The sequence below is a fragment of the Charadrius vociferus genome, unplaced genomic scaffold, assembly GCF_000708025.1.
Source record: "Charadrius vociferus isolate BGI_N301 unplaced genomic scaffold, ASM70802v2 scaffold303, whole genome shotgun sequence".
Classification (NCBI taxonomy): Eukaryota; Metazoa; Chordata; class Aves; order Charadriiformes; family Charadriidae; genus Charadrius; species Charadrius vociferus.
This window is the reverse complement of record NW_009647756.1, coordinates 185659-208958: the sequence shown is the minus strand read 5'-3', so window position 1 is coordinate 208958 and position 23300 is coordinate 185659.

Below are 23300 nucleotides of genomic sequence, written 5' to 3'. Positions count from 1 at the left end.
AGATGACTCTTTCTCTATAGGGGTCCTTCCCTGACTTGAGCTGCAAAGCTGGATAACTAGCTTACATGTGATACCTAATTTTTAGACAGCAATTTTGAAGTGAAAGTGAATCCCACTCTTGCACACTTTTTCCCAAGTGGATTCATTGTTAGCTTTACCATTAAATTTCTGCTATGTTAAGGGGTGAAGCTGTGTTTTTATTACAAGCTATTTTTCTAACACTACAAAATCTTTACCACATCAAAAAACTGTTTCAGTACTACTTATAAATTACTTTTGACTTGCGATAAACTAATAAAATTATTCAAACTTTTTTACACTACAAACCTGTGATTCTTACAAAACAGAAATCCAAAGTTAGATTTCTAACCTACTAAAGGACACCTAACTATACAGATTTAAAAATACTTAAGTGATTTACAAAGGTCCACAGAAGTACCCTGACAGACATTTTAGATTTTTGACCTTCCCCTTACCGGAGGCAAATATTTGCAGAGAGAAGATGGGTTATCAGTCTGTTTCATATATAAACTCATGCCAGTTGGTTGGTTGTTTTGGGGTTTTTTTTTGTAAGAATGCTAATGAAAACCCAACTTTGCCTTTTTCCGTCATAAATGAGCATTTTAAGAGTAAAACCTCTTACCAAAAAGAATGTATTGATGTAAAGTCCTAACATACACCCTTGATCAGAGGACTATAAATTCTTCCAATAATAATTACAAATCTCTAAAGCGGGAAGGGACTGGGGGTGTTGGGGGGGGAGGAAGGTACAGAAGTGTACATAAAAGAGACTCAACTTTTTTTTTCTTAACAATTTAATCTATAAATAAACAAGCAAACAAGGAATTTTTAATACTTTCTTCTTGCATTAAAAGAATAAACAAATAAACAAATTTTATCTATCCTGGTGCAATCTATTTGGTAAGACATAAAAAAAATAAGACAAGCCAGCTGGATCTTGAGTCCCATTCTTACTGGGGCCCCTTTTCGTTGCCAGAACAGTGTAAAGCAGCCTCTGTGTAAAAGAAACGAAACCCAGATGAACGTACGGCAGAGCACAGTGATTCTATAGTCGTAGCTATTAGGAGAAATCCAGAACAGGATGTAGGAAAATCGTACAAGCTGAATCTAAAGAAACAGAGGCCACATCTGGATAGAAGATTAAATGCAAGTGTGCTATACATATACAGGACAGAAAAATAAAATTACTTGGACCTAAACTGAGACATATCACAGTGATGACACAAAGAATAAACAGAGGCACTATGAGCTATGTTTGCTTACCAAGCAAGGAATGAAACTTTATGAAAAATTATTATTTAAAATTATCATAATGCTGGGATACAAAACCAGCACATTTACAGACTGATATTTCTAATCTTTACTTAGTGTCTGCAGTAGTGACTGTATAAAATAAACCACTAAAATCTCCTAGCCAAGCAAAAAGCCTGATAATTTAACTTCCTGGCTTGGCTTCCAAGGACTAATGCAAAGTTTAGTAGCTGCACAGTCAAATAAATCTTTTGACTACAGCTTTCTTTTTTTCAGAAAACGGTAAATACGGTATTTTCTATATTATATACCAGAACTACAGTCACAGCCCAAGAATGCAGATCTTTCACCCATTCATTACAGAAAATATTGCTTGAGGGAAACTGCTTTAAACTGATTTATGTGGTAGACACAGAAAGACAACCCAGTCAAATTGGACAATGTGGCAGATGGTAATAGATTTATGCATATTTATGTAGCATGTATTTACTTGTCGACTTTGTTATCCATCTTTTGCCCCTTCCAAAAGTAGATGGCAATTTATAACAACTGCGATGCTGTGACTGGCTGACACTCCCTTCGCAGCCCTTTCCTCTGGACAGGCTAAAAAGCAGCATGCTTTGTGCAGCTATTTTAATTGTTTTACAGTTTTATTACAAAACATCCTGTCTGTTACACTTGCTTCCTGAGGCTATCATAACAACGTTAGTTGCTACTGCTTAAATCTGCCTCGGGGTATCTGTTTTTACAGTTACAATTAAAGTCAGTAAGTAGTTCACCAACATGTTAACATTAATTTGCCTTTAATTTATTTGACCTTTTAAACTAAGCAAGTAACTCACCGAGGTAAGGGATGCACAAAGTTCAACCATTATCATACATTTTTTACAATAGCATATTTTCTGGTTCTTCTCCACCAAAACATTCAAGTGTTCAGTTGCAAGTGCTTTTATTTACTCTAAATTACTTCAGAAAAAGCAAAATATATTCACATTGTGTTTAATACACATTTTACATAACACTAATGCATACACCACCAGTGTAATCTTTAAAATTCATAACAGACTAACAGAGCAGCCTGAGAACAGTTCCTAAAACCTTGATGCACTAAAACTGCTACACACTTACACATCCTTACATTACTAAGGATTGTTTACAGAACACAGCAAAACTGATGCCAAAACAAAGAGCATGAGGATCCAAATAAGCAGAAAACAACAAACTGCTTCAGTTTTGATACCAATTTCTTATGCGGACACAGTAAATGTAAAAAAAGGGGTGGTTATAAACTTCTGACACCCTTGACTCCGATTTAAAAATGCAGCCCTGTACCCGCTGCGTGCCTTACACTGACCTATGGAAACTGATAAAAGAAATACCCAGACACACTTTTCAGTATTTAGCATAACATAAATCTGTCAATACATAAACAAATAAATTAAATGTTATAAATAAATGCTGTTTTATATTGATTACCTATCAATCTAAAGCATACTTAAATAAGCCTCCCAAGCGGCAGCGAGAATCGCCAGGCACGGTTTTGGGATGACTTTGACTAAGTCACTTTTAAGCTAACTCTAAGCTAGGCTGGCACAGCTTCCCCACCTTATTGATAAACGTGTCCTTCATCTCTGGGCATCGCGAGCTGCTGAGTCTGTCCAAAACCCTGCTAACAGGAGAGGGGCACCACCCGCCCCAAAAGAGCTCCCTGGTAAATTAGATATGGGAGGATGGAGAGGAAAGACTCATCAAATGGCCATTTGCTGTTACAGCCATTCAGGCTCAAGCTGGAGGCAATAGAGAGGAGGGAGAGAAGGAGGGAAGCTTGGGGGGAAAAAAGCTAAAAAGGGGAAAAGATGAAATGAAAACAGGAAAACGGCCACTACCATCTAATAAAAAAATAAATCCTCATAAAAAAAAAAGAGGAGAAAAGCATTGAAAAGTATTAATTTACTCCCTCCTGGGTGATTAAAGTGTTTGGTTCCTTTTCTTGCAAACCTCCCCCATGGTGACCAAAGCCTTAAACTGTTACTGCCATCTTCCTCCCAAGTTCTCAAACCTCTCTCAGCTGCAAAAGCCCTTACTCAGCTGTGATCCAGAGCATCTACAACCTCCAGCCTTCATCTTTCTGTAGTGTAGTCACCAACAATTAACACACACATTTGCACCAAAAAGACAACTTGGCAGCAAAAAAATAGCTTGTGTCTGGATTGGGAGGGGTTGGTGGCCAAAAAGGACATATTAATATATACTGGATGTTCAACAAATTTAATTTTGGTATCAGCAATAAAATCAATTTTCCATCTATTCTGTTTGATTTTTAGCATCTGATAGTGCATACCATCCTTATAGATACACCGTGCACTTGAAATCAACCAAACAAAAATTTAAAAACCCCAACCCAGACAGTTACATATCTTTCTGTTTCCCCTGTGCTGCCGGCAGAACGTCCAAGCCACCCCGGGATTTAGTGCAGCGAGCTGTGGAAATAAGAAATTGGGCTGTGCCTCACCTTAGCACTGAGGCCACACAATATGAAGAAAAATGCTACGGCTGGAAGTGGTCGTCGGTCAATTACTCACCCTTTAAAATCCTATTATCTTCCAATTCTGCCGAGGAAAAAAAAGGCACTGCTGAACACAGAAAGGCAGAACAAACACTATCTTTTTAACCAAATGCGTCCAAAAGAGGTTGTCTTTCCATATGCTGCCAGTCACCCAGCTGAAAGGCTTGGTTCTGACTGGGTGGCTCACAGCACCAAGCACAGTTAATGGTATTTTAAGAAGAGAGGTGTATGTGGCAATATTTGACTTAAGGCTGTTTAGCACGTCCTGGCTACAGAATAAGCAACAGAGACGAGTTCTAGATAAAGCAGATAAAAGGAATGCAAAACCTAGCCAAAAGAAAGACTAATGCCTGCCAGGTAAAATGCAAAACTATGTGTCAGGAAGAATATTCAGTAATGAGATGGCAAGGCAGATTCAAAATACATTTCTAGCAGAGCGGAAGATCAGTGCTCTTACCACCACGGAAACCCACCAGAGTGGGGTATACACTCACATTGGTATACACCTTTCACACTGCTAAGGACATAAATTACAATAGAATTAGACTTTACCAGATGCCATTCTGTGCCAGAGCAGGATGAAAAGAATAAAGCTTTGCTCCGGTATAAAATGAGACAGACTTTTTTATAAGTTGGCCACCAATACTATATTCATCTCGAAACATCCCTCCCTGCCCTCACATTTACACCTCCACAAGAAAAACGTTTTAACATAATTAAAACTGGGGTCACAGCAGAAGGACTGCACTTTCCCCTGCCTGGAGGAGATGAGACTGCAACCCATATAACCTGGAGGCAAGCACAGGAGGCTATGGGATCCTGCACCGCTCCCCATTGCTCGCCGGTCCGCAGGACCACAAGGGAAGGAAAACCACTGGGGAAAGGCGGGGGTGGGTGTGTGTGTGGTTAAAGCTCCTCTTCTCTGGCAATAATGGTGTGAGGGATTATTTCCCAGGGACAGAAGCCCTCTGCTGGTCAAGACTTTTTATAAGATGATTTACAGCGACTAAATGCACACAGGTTTTAATTTATCCCCCGTTTTCCTACATCAAAGTAGAGCCGTGAATGAGAAATGCAAGAACACATTTCATATTCCTTATGATGAAAAATCAGTTAAACAGATTATGGCAATCTAATCTTCTTTTTTATTCTTATTAACTGAATAACTTCTGTTTTGTTATTTCAAGAAGTATCGTCCACCCCAGAGTTAAACACATAATCACTTTTAAAAAGTGTTCATGACTTAAACAGTCCCGATCTCACATACATACTCGACCCCTCTTTCACACAAGAACAACAAGAACCACTCAAATAAACCATGTTAGCGAGACAAGCACTCAACCCTGCAATTTGTTCTCCAGCACAGGTATTTAATATTTAAGTGTATTAAATGTTTCAAAAATTTTAATATTTAATATTGTTATTAGACATTTGAATTGTAATTTAGGTTTCAAAAATTATTTTTAAGTGTAAAGCAATGCATTACCTCACCTTTCCAAGAAACTAGAATATCTGTCTCTAAAGCAAATTAAACCAAATCTATTTTTGGCTTTGACTGTAAGCAGGCTTGGAAGCTGTGGTATTGAGATTGGTTAATTGTTTCTGGAGCGGTCAAAAAGCAAACAGGTATTTCTGGTACCTATTCATAAGTGGAATTATTTTCCTGCAAGACATAGGTAAGTAACCATCTTTTTGGATCCACCCCTCAAGTTCAACAGAAAGGGCTGAATTAATTCTTGATTTCTGCAAGAAATCAAAGGCTTGTTCCGGCCGAAAAAAGAGCCCCTATAGACAAGTCAATCTTTGGATACACAGATTTTATCATGCACACAAATACACAAACACACATGATTCCTTGTCTCCACACCACCCTACAGCTGTTATTATTTATTTATTGTTATTACCGAGATGCCAGGGGACTTTAGTCAAGAATTAGACTTTACAGTCTAGTGCTTCGTTCATGCACCAACAGTAGAGGTTGATCCTGCATCCATATAATTTTCACTGCAAATTCAGCATCTGAGATACAGCAAAACTCCGAAGAAAAAAAATTAAATTATCATTTTCACACACCTTAGTCCAAAGATCTTATTCCACAGTTTTGCAGCTCAGTGTGTTTATGCTTGGCATCTTTAAATCCATCCAGACTAAAGAAATCAATGAAAATATATAAATAAAAGACATCCAATCAGGTACAGTCCTGCATATGGGAATTCTGCTGCATGGTGGAAGCAGTGTATTTCTAAATCTATACCGACAACCAAACAGTAAATCAACGCAATATAGCAAGTCTACCAAAAAAATCCTGCCATTAAGATATCCCTAAAAAATTATTTTAACATCCAGTATGGCAGGATCTCTAAAAATTAAGTTAATGCTGTTATAAATTAATTATAGATGAATCCTTCTGTCAAGTAAGGGCATGACTGGCATGGTAGAGCACACCACTTCTGTACACGTCTAACCCTAAGCAGCTGGTCAATACCAGAGAAGTCACTGCTTGACTGTCAATGTATACTTTGTGTCTGTCTAGAAACCACATTACCACTCAGCAGCCCAAAAATCCAGACTCACAGGTATCAAATTTGCCCCTGTATCCAAGTTTAGCTAGCTGCTGAAACTCCTTCCATGGAACAAATATGTGAATGTAAACACAATGGGGTTCTCCAAGAGGAGATGCAGTAGTCCAGCCTGAAGATCCAAATGAGCTACACTGAGACTCCCAGTCCATTACTCTTTTTAACAAATTATTACAGCAGCAACCAATAGACTTATTGACGTGCACTGATTTCAAGTTGTTGATACTGTAATTATGTTCTTATTTTTTAGCTTCTAACTATATAACCCGAGGTGACAATGCTCTCTTGATGTTGTCCTTCCTGAGTGATTTTCTAGATTTTTTTAAAATGGTAAACAGAATTCCTATTAAATTATATCATACTGATTACTTGGGTCAATAGCAAGACTGATTCTTCAGGCTTAACGTACAGGCTTCTGTTACATGATCGCTGGGAGTAACTACCACGTTGTTGTCCTCCAGGTCATAACCAGACAAGAAGGAGGCACCTCCCAAGGAGGCTGTGCATATGCATCTCCTCACACAACAGAAACAAAATTTATGGGTGCCAGCCTAAGATCCATGCCAGAATTTGCTTCAGTGGACACAAACTCTTCCTGCCTCTTCATTCCAAGCTTCCGCTCCTCCTTTCCATCAATGCCCTTGGGTGCTATTGTCCTCCATGTTCTAGAGAAGGAAATGGGAGTAAAGAGCATCGCAACCATTCAGGGTGCAGTTTTACTGAAAAGCGCGTTCTCACCCAGTTTGTAAAAAGACATCATTTGAAAAAAAAAATCAAAAGGAAAAAAATAATAATCATATGACAAATCACATCTTGCGGAAACTAACTTCCACCATGTTGTATTCTCACAAGAATAATCTACATAGCTAACAAAGGAGTTTTAAACTGTAATTCCAATTGCAACATGTTAATACGTAAAAGTCTTTTGTTCTGACAAAGTACTTTCTGGATAGCAACATGTTAATACGTAAAAGTCTTTTAACATACTTCATCATTTGGTAGTTCTGACAAAGTACTTTCTGGATGTATTACAAATGTCTTGTACTGGCTTATAAAAGCAAAGTACCATCTCAAAGATTCAAGTTCTGTGAAAACCCACAGATAAAATTTATACTTAATTTTGAAGACTTAGGACAAAACTCATGTTTCTACTTACGTTGAAACCACTACTATGAGAAGAAAAATGTAGGTTTTGAAGCTTGGAGAAGACCGAACGGCAGTAAACCCAAGCTCTTTGCAGGACAGTTACCAAGGGTGGAAGTTATTTTTAATAAATTGCCACAAATCTTAGTCCCAAATGTATTATCAAGCAAGTGTACAGGAGTTAACCCATACTCCAGCAAAAGCAAGCTTCCTGGGAAACGGAGAGCAGCATGCCAACCCTGTAGTATTAAGACAACCCTAGGGCTGATTCTACAGCAAAACCTGCTCCTCATGCAGTTGCATTAACTTCAGAAAGACTTTTAAAGGACTGAGATGGTCTTCCAAGTCAGTACGGGTGGCACGACCTGACCCTGCAAAGCGCAGACTACCCAAAGCCCCACCATGTTACAGAACACATGATGTATTAACAGTATTAAATTGGTACTGCATTAACATTTAACTATGTTCAAGCAGTAGATGTCAAAGAGTGTGCATAAGCTGCGGGCGCTGGGCAACCTGGAGGAAGGCATGATTTGTGGTGACCCCGCAGAGATGCAGCGAGAGCACTGAACTGCAGGGACCAGGATCAACCTCAATGAGTTTCACAACAGGCACTTAGGGTAAGGCTGGGGAAAGCCAACTCACATACATACATGCACAGATACGGAAGGAAATAAAGGATTTCATTCAACGGAACAAAGCACATTGAATTTTGTCTTCAAACAGACTGAAAACAAAAGGAGGAACACTACACAGATCCAATCCGAAACAAATCAATGTCATTGAACAAACTATTCTTCATAATGTAGAATATGTGCACTGCCTGAATAACACAACAAAACATAAAAAAAGCTTGTGTCCACTTAAGGCCAGGCTGGATGTGGGACTTGGGCAACCTGGTCTAGTGGGAGGTGTCCCTGCCCATGGCAGGGGGGGTTGGAACCTGATGATCTTCAAGGTCCCTTCCAACCTAAACCATTCTATGATTCTATGATAAACACCTACTAACAAAAAGAAAATTTTAGACAAAAAGAAAGTCACACCAAGCATCATAAAAAGTAAAAGTACAATTGACAGGGTAAGACAGTATCTCTAACTGCAATAATTAAGTTGATTATAAATGAGGGAGCACAGGCACACCACAGCACCTTGCCAGTGGCGCAGGTCAGGCAGGGCACCTCGCTCCGGGCTGCTGCAAAAAGGCATCCCACCCTCGTCCTGCACGCCACCGCTGATGCCACCCATGCCAGCGCCTCTCCAATGCAGACCTACGGTTTGGGTTACAAAATTGCTCCTATTTAAAGGCTGACTTATACTGCCAAGAAACATAAAGAGCCTTTACATTGAACAGGAATCCAAGCCACAAATATTTATAAGGCTAGCAAGGCTTAACAGTGCCGCAGCAATGCAGGTTTCCTGTCATTCCAGCCAAGTCGTTAAGGAGCGTGAATTTTTTGATCGCTTTAAGGCTCCCTTATATCTCATAGAGCATTATACAGTGTGAGAGCATCTTGAAATCCACAGTAATGCATCCAGAGTAACTGGAAGGAAAGTCATGTGGATTAAAAAAAAGAAACTAACTGCAATTTTAAAATTAACAAATGAGACCTCGGAGATCTTACTCCTGTCTCAAATGCAGCCCTGGGAAATTGGGAGTTTATTTGTAGCAAAGCTAATGATAAGCAAACATATGAATACAGATGACATTTTATTGTATCTTATTTTGAGCCATAATTTAGCAGTATGCTGCACTGTATTTATCCCTCTGGAGTCTGACTCCCATACCTACAAAATTCAGTTTAGCTCAGGTGGCAAAGGTTGGGGCTTCCACGTGCTAATGTTTCAAAACGCGACAATCTTTTTTTGATGAAATGTTTTAAAAGAACCCTCAAGAAATAGTGGTGTGTGGCAACCCAATTACGGGGCTATCATGCATCAGGTTTCTCCAGGTATATCCTCTTTTCCCGCCCAGATACCTCATGCAGGTAAAAAACAGGAGTGCTCTGTTGAGGCTCCGATGATGCTTTTACTCAGCATAAAGTTGAAAGATGGTAATGAAAATGAGTAAATGCATGTGAGCATATCTCCTTGGTAACCTAAGTAAATGTACATAAGGCAGTCAACATAAAGAAGTTAAGACACCTCTGAGCTGCAATGCTCAGTCCTCTCGTGGTCTCATTCCAGCGAACTATTTTTCCAGTACAGGTGACAGGCGAAGAGGGGAAAAAGAAGAAAGTGAAGACAAGCAGGCCAGTGCTAACAAGCAATATGTTTGGGTGCCTGATCTGACAGTTTGCAACTCATTTTGTTCTGTATTCTGACAATTCTTTCCTTTTCTTTTTTTCGCCCTCTTCAATCTTATTTAAGACCATGTGATTATATATTTTTTTCTTTCTTTCTCAATTTCTTTGCCTGACTATCCACCAATACATCTTTTACTTCTCCAGTTAGGTTTCTCTCCTATTCGCTCCTTGTGAATCCTTCTAAGTCGGTGTCTTTTTTTTTTTTTTTTTAAATTTCATCTTAATGCAACTTAAATGCAAAAAAAACCCCACCCAGAACACATTTAATAAACGGCTGTACTAAAACCAGTATTTCCCTCATGCAAGAAGCAGCTTTGGTGGCACCAGCAGCCCTGCTGGAGGCAGGACGGCAGTATTACAGCGCAGCTAATTAAGTACCTTTTCCTTCAAATTCCATATGGACTCCATTTTCACCATGCTTCTTAAGTAAGACTCATCACGGCAGTTATCTTTTGGACTATGAACAATATTGAAGTGTAGCACATAATATTTATATAAAAGCACATTACAAATTGATCCTGAGGGCGGGAACAGTAATTCTGCTGTCTACACAAACTATCTTTAAGTGCAGTTAAGAAATCATTTCACTGGCTCAAAGTATATAATAAAATGAAGGTAATAAGCATGACTGAGACACAGAGGGAACAAATTATCTTCTGGCAATATACCCTACAATTGTGACTGGATAAAACTGTTAATCTGCAGCTGAGCAGAAAATGTATAATCTGAAGGGATTTCTTCATTTAAAATGAAACAATCTGCTATCCTTTGATAAAACAGTAAGAACCTACAGTGTTACACAAATTACAGAAAACAGCGCAACAGGACACAAGTCCAATAGAAAAAAAAAGAAAAAAAAAGTTATTTGGTATCTCCAGCATTAAAAAGTTGCTTTAGTTGACTAGAAGATACAAGATAATAGAATAACTGGTATCACGAAGCTAGATTCCTCCTCCGTCCAGGCATACCCTTCTGCTGATACATGAATACAAAGCTTTTTTCCTCTTGCTCCCTCCTGTCCTACTGGTGCTAACCATCTAAGCTGTTACACTGAATTCAAGTCAAACTAAAAAAAGCTTTCCTACCAAACAGCTACTCAAACTCCACTTACAAACCATGGGTGCTTTTCCATTCAAAATTAAACACTACTCATCTTTCACAAACAAAGCACCTGAGATTTAACCATGCAGAGTAATCTTTCAGCAAGATTATTACTAATCGCTTCTTGTGATTCCATTTCCCAAACGTGTTCTGACAAGAAATACAGAAACTGGTGTAGGCCAGCTCTTAGAAGTGAAAGCCAAAAGTACAGTCATAATTAAGGAAAAATTCAATACAATAAATCAGAAATACCTTTCTATGCTTGTCTAAGTAGACAGACAACATAAACCACTTTATTTTGTGTTGAAAAAGTTGTCTGCACATGAGAAAAAACACAATATACCCTGTTTCCGCCACAGAAAAAGACATGACAGCCACAGACACTAAAACTGTAGATTCATCCATTTACAGTCCCACCAAGAACCCTTCCACAGAGAAAGTGGAGTGGATTTTTTTGGTTTTCCCCCAGACTACATTGACCTGCTACTTGCAGATGTGGATGCTGCACTATCCAGGCAAAGCACAAACATCAAACTGGGCTGCTGCAGACTTCAGGCGCTGACTTCAGTGGAAGACAGCCACATCTTGCTGTGGGGAAAACAGGCCAAGCAATTAAATATGCATCAGCATTAAAGCTAAATGTACAGAAATAGCTTACAGACATAATTCTGGCTTAACAGCTCCGCATGCATAGCCTGCATACATATTTCATTTTTAACTACGAAGACAAAACTTTTGTGCAATATACTTTCTGTGACACTATCTTTACTGTTGTATGCATCACTGAGTCCTGAAGCAATAAAAAAAATAGTATGACAGCATTAGCAGAAACTACTTTTTTTTTCTAGAAACTTGTTCAAAATATAATTGACTTTACAGATAATACCTGTCCCGTTAACATTAATGAAGAGTATCTTATAAAATCCCTTCCTTGGTGCTTAAGCCTTCAGTTTACAGCTCTGACCTTCCAACTATTTCTTTTCCCCCCTCCCCTACTTTTTTCTTTCTTAGTTAATTCCTTCATTAGCTGACAAAAACCAAAATGTCTGTGAGCCACTTCACCTCAGAGCTACATCCACAACGCACAAAAAAGTGCAGAAACACTCAGCTACAGCCGCACATTTAATGTTTTCTTCCAGGAGCAAAATGAGGCTATCAGCATATCATTCCTATGATTTAATATATCATGAATCTCTGGCATATCCATAGGTGCAAAAAGGAAATTCTTTTTTTTTTTTCCCTGCACTATGGCAGCTTAAAATAGTCTGACAAACCCTTCAAAGTGTCAGCAACTTCTTACAGAGAGATAAAGACAATGGATAGCCCTACCAAGCCACTAACATCTGCTGAAAACCTGCGTCTCCTCTTTTCTTCTTCCAGCACTTATACAAGTGCATGCTAGCTTGGGTAAATCTTTAAAGCACTGAACATTTAAGCATGTCACAAATATATGATGTCTCATTTATATAATTAGTTCTAACATATGGCCCACAATCAGTGTGGGAAATCTAAAATATTCTTTGGGAAGCTGTCAAACCTAAAGGGATATATTTCTCAATAAGTGAAAAGAATTAAATATGCAAATCCTACTTACAACAAGGATAGCAAGGACATGGAAATCTAGCCCAAAAGACATGCTTCCTCATTGTATCAAATGCAGGGTTATTATGCTCTGTACCTGCCAGTGCCAGTACAAATCAGAATATACGATGACATGCAGAGAAGTTCTGCAGCCACTGCTTTGGCTGGATTTTATCAGTGCTGTGGAAAAACATACAGCAGATAAAACCAAAACCCACCGCAAAAATGCCAGCTATAGTTAACACACTGGTCTGAATATGGCTTTATGACAGATTGTATTAATCCACACTTTTTTTTTTTCCCCAAAACTTCAGCTATCCCCTGGACAGGGACACCTCTTTCTTGTAACATCTCCAGCAACTAACACACCATGTGCTTAGCAGGGACCACTTTTATGCAAGCTCGCCCCAATTCGTTCTTCAGAGGTAAAAGCTCAACATCCCTAAAAATCTCTGGGCTAAGTTTTCATTCTTCTTCACTGACTTCTGACTGGGCAAGCTGTATCTGATTCAAGCGTGGCAGCACCGTGATCGCTGGCAGCAGGCGGACCCACCACGGGGAATGACCAACTCCAGAAGTCAGCAGAAGTGAACAAGGAGAGAATCAGAGCTGCTGTCAATGTATTAGCTATAGGTTATCTCACTCCCCTGAGATAAGCCTCCAGGATCAACAGTTGCACCTGTTACTTATTAATGAATTGTTCATTAATCAGTTGTACGCTATCAGAAATGCACAGAAGATCTCCCAGCGACGACAGCGAACTGAACTCCAGGGGAGTTTCCACAGCATCCAAGTGTTCACTATTTTCCTGGGAAGTCTGACCAGCTTTCCCACAGATCAAAGGAGCCAGAACGGACTGGCATGTGTGTAGCAGTAAAAATTCTTGGTAAATATACTGTATTTACAGCTTTACTCTTCAGCACAGCATCATTCAGTGAGGAAAAAGAAAAAATTGAAACCATTGATGATCCCAGAGGATCGGGAAATAATAAGCTCCAAAATTATTTGATCATCATTAGGTTTCTGAATACCCACTGAAATATGGAACCAGCTATTCATTTCTCAAAACAGTTGTTAGTAAAGTCAAATCTGTTCAGTAAAACCCTTTATTAAAGACAACTTCAGCAATATAAAAGCTCACTAATTTGTCTGAATAAAATCCCACACCCTACAGTTAAGGATCGGCCAAGCAAGTCAAATAAACTAAGCAAGCAGAGTTGGCATTTGACATGTCTCCTAAGAGTGAGCTGTGACAAATTACTAATGATCTCAGTCAGAAAGCAGCTAATAGTGTGCTGTAAAAGGTATAAAGTCATGAAGAAATCTGGAGATGAGGACCAAATGCTGAGTTGGAATAAACAGGTTAAAACCTTTTTCAGTGAATGACACTGCTTAGATCAGCTCTAAACCTGTCCCTCCAAACATTCTGCACCTTTTATTGTTAGGTGGATTCATCCCTAACAACACCGTAGCCTAAAAAGTGCTCCAAATGTGTGAACAGCAGTATGTTGAGATAAAATTTATTTTGAATCCTAGAGCGAGCCCCAAACATGCAACATTTGCCTACAGTAAGAGCTTCACAAAGCTCAAAAAACTGGCAGTTGTGAAAAGGCATTGTAAGTGTTAACAGGTATGGAAGAAAAACGTAACCGTTGCACTCCACGTATGTCAAAAAAAGCATGTGGGAAGGGAGATTAGAGAGGGAAGAACCGCTTGGGCTGAGCTGGTAGCTGCAGAGAGACAAATTCACAATGTCATCACCAGTGAGTTTCGTAACAGTCATTTCCAGTGAATGGAGGGGGGAAAAAAAAAAACCAACCCAAAACCAACAAACAGAAACAAGCCAGCTAGAGGTGAGAAAAAAGATCCATGCAATGCAAAGAGTTTTCCTCCTTACAGCAACAAAGTCTACGCACCCTTCCTTATTCTTTTATCTATATTCAAGTTACTAATTTTATTCAAATCCTCCTCGCAGCTTGCTAGCTGTTGAAAGCTCTGTCTGATCTGTCTCTCACAAGTTTCAAAGGTGGAAGGAGAAATGTGTTAAGATGATGTCTTAACTTGTCCAGATAACTCAAATTTTTCTAAAATGACTACCACTGTTTTATCTAAGTGCTACACAACAACCAAAGATGGAAGTTGTTGTGCCATGACAAGAAATGAAACAGACCCAAGGTGTTCATATTCACACTTAATTACTGAATAAATGAGAGCAATTGCGTGGTAAGGTGAAACAACTTGACACAGATACTTTCAACCTTGCATTTTCCTGGTATGCGCATGTCAAAAAGGTTGTTCTTCCTTCCTTCACAGCCCCTTCTTGACTTTCACCTCTCAGGTTGCACGGCATTAACTAGAATTATTAAAAGGAATGGTACAAGAGGAGCCAAACATAACAGGTACCGTATTTTTTAACCTTATTTCAATTTTATCAGCCATTCTTCCTAGTACCCATCCAGCAAAGATTGCCTCTGCTTGAAGATGAGAGTTAATGGACAATGGGGAAGGCATGGTGAACCGAGGTCACAGAATTAAATATTATTTAAGAGCACAATATGCAGTGACACAAATGACATTTCTTCAGGGAAACAGCGATATTAGCCTCAGAGCAAATGAATGATGTGCATCCTTCCCACGGTTAAACTGTTCTTTAATAGAGACAAAGCATGAGAAAGGATGTAAAGACTTTTAAACACAAGGGAGATTACAACCTAAAACGTTAAGCCAAATTTTCACTCGTATGAATAAGGTTACTTTACATCGCTGCAGTAAAAGACAGGGATCATTAAGACCTTTACAGTGCCAAGACATCAGAGCAAAACAATCTATTATTATATTATATTATACAATTTGTAATATATATTTTATTTAGGAGCAGGGCATTCAGGATTTGTATAGCCAATGACTCTCCTGGTTCCTCTCCTAAAACATGAAGGGGAAACAACACTTTTTTCAGATTTCAGTCTGAAATCTGAAGAGGATCAGAACCACCAGTACCCATGGATGTTGATGCCTTAAGTAATTTAAGATAAACACATAAGATTTTAATTTATTGTTTTCAAATATAGCACTAAAAGCTAAAGGAGCTTACTCAGTTGAGTTTGCTTGCTTCTTCTGACATTAACAGCCATTCAATTCCTTTTATTTGTCGTTATTTTGCAGTTAAAGAGCATTCATATATTTGACATGTAAATCTCAAGGTGTTTTGGCATGGCCCAGCCTACGTGACAATCATTATTAATTAGCTGTGTTACTGCTTATTTCAGAATGCATGAGGTCACTCCTCCGACGATATAATTACACAAATTCTTTCCATTTAGAGAAGCACAAACCACCTCAAAAAAAAATCTTAAATTTTAACTAAAAATACTGAATACAAAAATAACAGTTTTCATTAATAATAACAAAGGAATACTACAGGTAACTGTAGTCAGAGTATGATAATTCAAAGATACCAGTCAGTGTAATAGGAATGTCATTTTAACATTCACAACAGCAACAACAATGACAAACATTAATATTGAAATTCCCAGGAAATTTGGGGCATTCTTTGTTACTGAAAATAATTCTGAATCCTCATTTACAGAAATGTACTTCACCCCTACCATGTTACAAAGCTCTGCGAACCTGATCTTACACTGATGACTTCAGGTACCTCGATAAGAAAGTAAAGCCAACCGAAAGCATGCATGAAAATAACTGAACGGTTTTTGCATGCCAAAATCAAATGACTTCTTGTAATGTTTTCTATTTTCAATAATGTAAGTTACTAATAATAAGAAAGAAAAAAAAAAATCTATTTCCATTTTATGCAACACAAGGTTTCCAATGAGTAGAAGCACATCTCAGAAGCGATGGCAGTAAAATAATAGGCCACACAAAAAAATTCATAGGCTCCTCCAATGTCAGCCATAGCCTGAATGCCTCAAATCACCTTCCACTTTGTCATTATCTGCCCTGACAGCAGGCGCAAAAAACAAGGAGAGCACGAGCAGCCCCTTGCAGCGGCAATGAGATCCACAAGATGCAGTAAGGCAGCACAGGGCATGCAGATGTGATCTTTCAGACCATCCTCACGTCGTGGTTTGGTCCTCACGTCAATTTGGTCCTCTCCCAGAGCTCACAACCAACACCCGAGAGCACAGAGACTGAACTGTGCTCCTACACTCTTCTCACCTGGAATGTTGTTTTACCATCGCAAGTGATGCCACCCTTCTTAAAGGGATTCAGGCAGCACTGAGCCGATGGATTTGTAGAGGAAATAAGAACTGCTTGGGGAGCACCAACTTCTTTATTCCCCTCCCACTTTCCCCTCTTTTGGCAAGTCTAATGCCTCACCTGCCTAATCTGTGCATTTCCAAAGCTTTCCCAAGCAAGACTCCATCCTCAGGAGGTCCTGTTATATTTCAGCCTATGCTAAAAAACTACATTGCATTTTGTCTTGGCTCTCTGTCAGAAGCCATGGGCTGAAGAGCATCTCCCTGTGACTGCGCAGGGTACCACGGTGCATGGCTGGACTCAGACCTTCACCCAGCACCAAAGTGCTCACCTGGCACAACCTGCGTTTCATGTTCATATAAGCTTTTGTCCCCTTCTTCTCCTATTCATTGTGCTTCAGTCAAAGAAGTTGTATTAAGAAGACTGACTTTTTTGCCTTGTAGTACTCTATCATGAAAAACCACTTGGCTATGGCCACAATAAGTAGACCACTTAAATGCAGGCTTAGCTAAGTCCTCGGTTAGTTCTGTTAAAACCAATGAGGGATGCATGAGCTTAAAATTAATTTCATGTGTAAATGCCCTGAAACAGGCTCCATATTCCTACTGTAACATCACCCCTACAATTTAACTTCTTTTAAGTTCAGCAGACAGTTCCTGTTTCTGGCATAATATACTCTATTCTTTCATCAAATAGTGTAAGTAGTTAAAGCGTCTTTCACTGAAATTTCCTCACAAAAGAAGGATAAAGTACCTTCACAAACTGCCTTCTCCACCCACTCCCCCCCCAGTATTTTTATCTTTAAGAAAAATTTAAGTTGTCGAAGGGGAAATCCTCAGCAATATGCCCGAGTTTCTTTAAAATAAAATTATATTTCAATAAAACCCAGTTATTTAAAATTAATGTCTGTCTGTTCACAAAGAGCAGTATTTTCAAAAAGCATAAAATACCTTGAGCTTTTTTAAACAATTTCATAGGGAAAAAACTCTTCTTACATTTCAAAGCCGAAACAGAACCTCACAGATCTGCCACAGCACTTTCAGCAAATGCACAGTAAGCAAAAGAAATTTTAATCCTTACACACAGCCTGTAAGATGAGGCAGGAATTATGGCACTTACCAGGAAGCTCTGTCAAATACCTCCCCCGCTATATTTACGCTCCCCGTGAAGCCCAGCCCTCTCTGCTCTTCCCACTTGGCAGCTGGAAGGGCAGGTCGGAGCGACACACACTGGAAAACTCCCTGGGTAAAGCAGCCGAGGCTCCAGTCCGCGAAGAACCAGCCCAGCACATCGCCTTTCGCAGCATTACTGGCCCATCTAATCAAACAGAGCTGAATTTCACAGGTCTCACTGAATGCAACGGTACAAAACAATATCCCTTGGTAATACAATGACTGAAGAAGTAAGATTATTTATCATTGTGCTTTGCAAAGGGAACTTCTTTGGAAGCAGCAGGAGGCTTTCTATATAAAAAAGTCTTCCTTGATTGGCTCTTTGATATTAACAAAAGGCTCTATTCTATCTTCAGTGTGAGCACAGAGTTTCGCTCAATGCTACAAGGAGTTACACATGCACATGGCAGAATTTTCACCATAATCTCTTGCGATAGCATCCTTCACAGCTCTCAGCTTACGGTCACATTCTGAAGGGAAAAAACACCCGACGTGTTTAAAACATAAAAGCAGGCAGTGTATCTAAAGGATGCAAGTTCACAAAGCACACTGCTAAAGCTGACCAGCCCCAGAGTCCGCGTCCAGCCAAATCCTCTCTGCAGTAAGTCCCAGTCTGTATTTATTCACGAGCACATGGACAGGAAACAGAAGTTTACAGCCAGAGTCAGACTTGGATTTCATACACAAGTTGCAAACCCAGCTCTTGCACTGAATAAGCAGAAGAACTGGGTATCACCTAAATTCTACTTATTTTCAAGATGAAAGTGGTACATGTGTTTTAGGCAGGTCGGCTGCACAGCAATTACTTTCACCTTGTATAAATGTGAGATCCTCCAACACACAAAAAGCTACAACCCCGCTATACTGGGGAAAAGCTATGAAGGAATATTGGGGAACATTATGTTAAGGGAGGACATACACCGCCACTTCCATCCTGCACAAACTTTCGAATCAGTTTTAGTGCAATGATTTGTTTGTGACTCCACTGCTTTTTCCTCAGGAAAAAAAAAAACAAAAAAAACAAACAAACACCACACACATTCTTCTCTACCAGAACTGCGTTTTCCAAATAAAGGGAGTTGTGGCTGAAATGCTGATTACCCAGAAGAAATCCTAACAAAAGCAAATGTCATAAACTATAACTATACACTACACAATATATGCAGTTTCACTGCAAATGCAGCCCTAGCCATGAGAACAGGAATGTCTTTTGAGTCCCATTACGTGTTGCAACAATACAGATATTTATGAATGGGCAGTAGCTGCTTGTGCTCATTGCCCTGGGAGAAGCATATATATTCATAACAGCTAGTGGACTTGAATAAGTTCTGCCCATTTACTTTGTTTCAGAAGAATACAGAAGCTACACCACAGCCCAGGATTTAAGGCTCCTCCAAATCAATGTCAGCTTTCATGGGAAGGAAATAAAAATAAATAAATAAATAAATATCCATAGTCAGCTAATACATGAATACGTTCAAGTATACACTACAGCCTGGAATATGCTTTTGACAAGTGCGTAGTGAATCCTTGATGGAACGTGCTATTCGCTGTCTCTAAATCTGCCTTTTTTGAGGGCGCTTCCATGAATACACTCTCAATTAGCTAAATATCTATCCCTAGATATTTATCAGAGACTTTCTTTATTGAGAAATATCTCCTCTTATGTGAATAAGCACTCAAAAAAAAAAAAAAAAGAGTGGTTTTTTTGGCCGTTTCTTCCCTTTTGAATTACTAGAAGCTTGAGACTCCAATATGCATAGAAGCATCACATACTTTCTGCTGCGCTGGAGATGCATAAAAATGTAAGAATCCTGAAAAAATCAACAATCAAAACGGACAGTCAGACTAACAAGATCTGTGGTCTGTCTAATGTAACCTCTGGCCTATTTGTGACTAGTACTAAAAAGAGGAAAGTTATGTTAAAACGCACAAGTACAGAATAACCCACCCATAGTAAACTTACTTTTTTTCCTGTAACTAAGCCTTAAAATACTGGGGGAAGAGGAGGTGTTTATCCTAACTTCTGTTAATTCATAAATTCTAATCATCCACGTAAATGGCAGTTTTTCTTTTTGAATTCATGCATTTAGACTGATATCTATTTTGCCACAATTTCCTGAAGTTAATTATGTGTGTATTAAAAAAAAGTTTCAATCAGTTATGTCCATTTATTGCCTTTCAATGTAGTTCTTTGTTCTTGCTGCAAGTTGACGTGCATGATTTATTTATACACACAAGCCACTGACTTGCTCATCCTCTAACCTAACTAAGCTGGTTCTACTTCTTTAACTACCTCGTCACAAGGAATTCCTTTCAATGCTACAAATCACTTCTGCCCATCCTGCAGTCCTTCTCTTTTTTTATTGTCTTTTCTTAAGAGTGATGCAGAACAAAATGCAGAATCCCTCTTATAAAGTATCATGATGTAAACCAGTGGTAACTACTGGCTATGAGTTACTGCCATTCTGTTTTATAAAACTATTTTTTTCATTAAATTTTTCCCCCTTTTTTAAGAGCCAGGAAAAAGCCTAACTTGGTAGCTTTTTTCCTGCAGCAAATGTAGTTAACTTAATATTCAGCAACATTCAATTAGGTCAAATAATGCATCCTGAAGATTTTACTTGGATTTGTCAGCAGCAAAATTTCACCTGCCATCACAGTGCCTATTCCCTCTAAGCTTTGCTAGATACTCCCCAAAGTTCCTCAGCCTTCTTCCAATTGATTTTGTACCACCCACAAATTCTACCATCTCTTTACTCATCTTTTGGGACAGCTATACAACAGTAACGTTAATAACATTCACCTTTCTACCCATATTGCTACATCTTCCCGTTAATCTTCTGTGATGTCCAAATTGCCAAGTGTCCGAGCAGCTGTGAGCATGACACACACACTGTGGAAGACAGTACAACCATCTGTTATACTGTGCTGCAACTCCTGTGGAAGGAACGGCTCCAGTAAGTCTGCTGCCTGCTTCTCCATTCAATATTCTTAAATGTTTCTTATAGGATAGCACTTTGGGCTGAGAACTTCTAGAAAGTCTAGAAGAAAATTACACCCATTACACTATTATACCCATTAATGTCTTTTAACACAAAATAGTAGTCTGTCTCAGTTTTAGCAGTACCTATTCATCTTAAGTTGAACCTGTACCTTCATGGGACATACATAGTTGTAGAAACACTCATAACAAGACGAAATCGATTATAGTCTATCATCTTACGTGCCTTTCTTTGCCTCTTCTTCCTAAGAAGACTACTCTGAACAGAGAAAAGGGCCACAGACATCTTGTGAGCCAAACAACCCTTTCAATTGCAAGAGATTTTATACAAAAGACAGTAGAATATTACAACAGACAGCAATATTACGAAGAAAAGGAGAGGTTATGCTTTGATGTGAACTGTCAAATTCTCACAATATTTCACTAAGCCCATCTGGCTGCTGCTACCACCAACAACTGACATATTTTCTTTCTTCTCAGTCCTTAGTTGGGCAATCCAAACGTGGGGCAACAATCCAGCTTGAAATACTGCATACTAATAAAATTCACTTCTATTGTTGAAAAAGCATTTGTCCCAAAAGGCGCTCTTTTAACTTCAAAAGCCTGCAAACAGAAATGCTTCTAAAAGCTCACATGCATCCCACACAAAACCTATATCCATTTAAATGTCAGTGCACAAACGTACCTAAGATATATAAAGAAAGCACTTCCATTTCTGGGATTTTAGAAAGTTCTTTACCACACTAGGTTGAAGTCAGCCTTCAGCAAGAAATTGCTCCAATGGGTCAGACACAATTTTATAGCAGCAAGTGCTACATTTAGACTCCATTCTCACTGCTTTTTTGGTCTCTTTTTGAGAGGGGAATTTCTTCCATGTTTTTAAAAATAGTTTGTCCTTGTTTATTTCAGCGAATGTGTCTCCATCTAAAATCATCAGAATCAGTGATTCAGAAATACTCCTATAGAAATCTTTTTTTTCTGAAAGCACAGTATCAGATGGATATTTCTATCTTAATAAACAACCTTCTAAAGCAAAAATAGCATTGATCTCCATAGCTGTAAACACAGCATCTGAATACATCCACAGAGGCAGTACATTTCACCTTCTCAGTACTTATTATCAGCATAACCTTTAAAGTATCACAAGAGCAGGTAACAAACCACAAACATTACTGAAAATGGGAAGCAAAGCAGTCCAGTAACTTAAGGTGTAGACCATACCATCATAAAATACTTAAGAGAAACAATTCTGAACTGAGTATTTTAGAAAAATAATAGTAAGGTGGTTTGGTGTTTTGTTTTTTTTTTTCTGGAGTGGATCAACATAGTAAATACAGGATGTAAAACTGAGATGGACCGCATGTAGCTTCCTTTCTTCACTGGGCTACCACCTCACAATCATAGATTGTTCCTTCAGACTTCATTTAATGAACTGTCAACTCTCTGCCAAGGTCATAGTCTGCAGGTTTTTTTTGATACTGCTACAACTTAACCATCACCTCCTTCACTTAAAAATTAAGCAAGTTTCTCAGCCCTGTGACTGCAGAGTAAAAACCTTGAAAATGCATGATACTTATGAACTCAAAAATCAGAAAACAAATGATGAAACAAATACAGCCTTTTACTTTTAATCTCAACTTATTTTTTTTTTTGAGACCAGAACTGTATTTTTAATTGGCTTGAGAGAGAAAAGATGATTAACAGATAATTGAGAATAAGGAAGCCTTTGTGCATTTGACTCTTGAACATGGTTGTTAATATTATCTGCAAAAAAATAATTGTTCCTTTTTCCTGCTATCTACTAAATACAAAACGTAAATTATCTAAGCACACATGAATCTTCTGAAAGATGGACCTTAACCAAAAGCCTCCATAAGTCTGCTTAATAACATTAAATAACAAATTGCTCACCAGAATGCAGACCAGGCAGGTTAATGGAGAAGGACAAAATAAAAGGCAACCACTAGCATGTTTGCAACAAATAAAATTTGGATCATACTGCTTGGGAACAAAGGTTTCATCAAAATTGAAACAGATAATTTAAAAAGAAGAGTGTGCACTGCATTTGCAAAGGTGTTTTTTCTTCCAAAGTAATAAAAGACTTTTAATAGGCCTAATGTGATCCAAAACATGAGGGTTTTTTCCTATCTGATATTTTATAAAATTAACCTTACTTTTACTTATTTCTTATCTCTGGTCCTGAGCAACAGTTTATGACCAGAACAGGTCTGCTGTTCAAGGCAATTTTCATACTTTAGGACACCGACTTTGGCCTAACTGAAAGGAAACACCGCTTTATGACATGATGAATTATCTTTTTGACATAACAGGACTGATGCTTCTCTCCGAGCTCAATCTTTA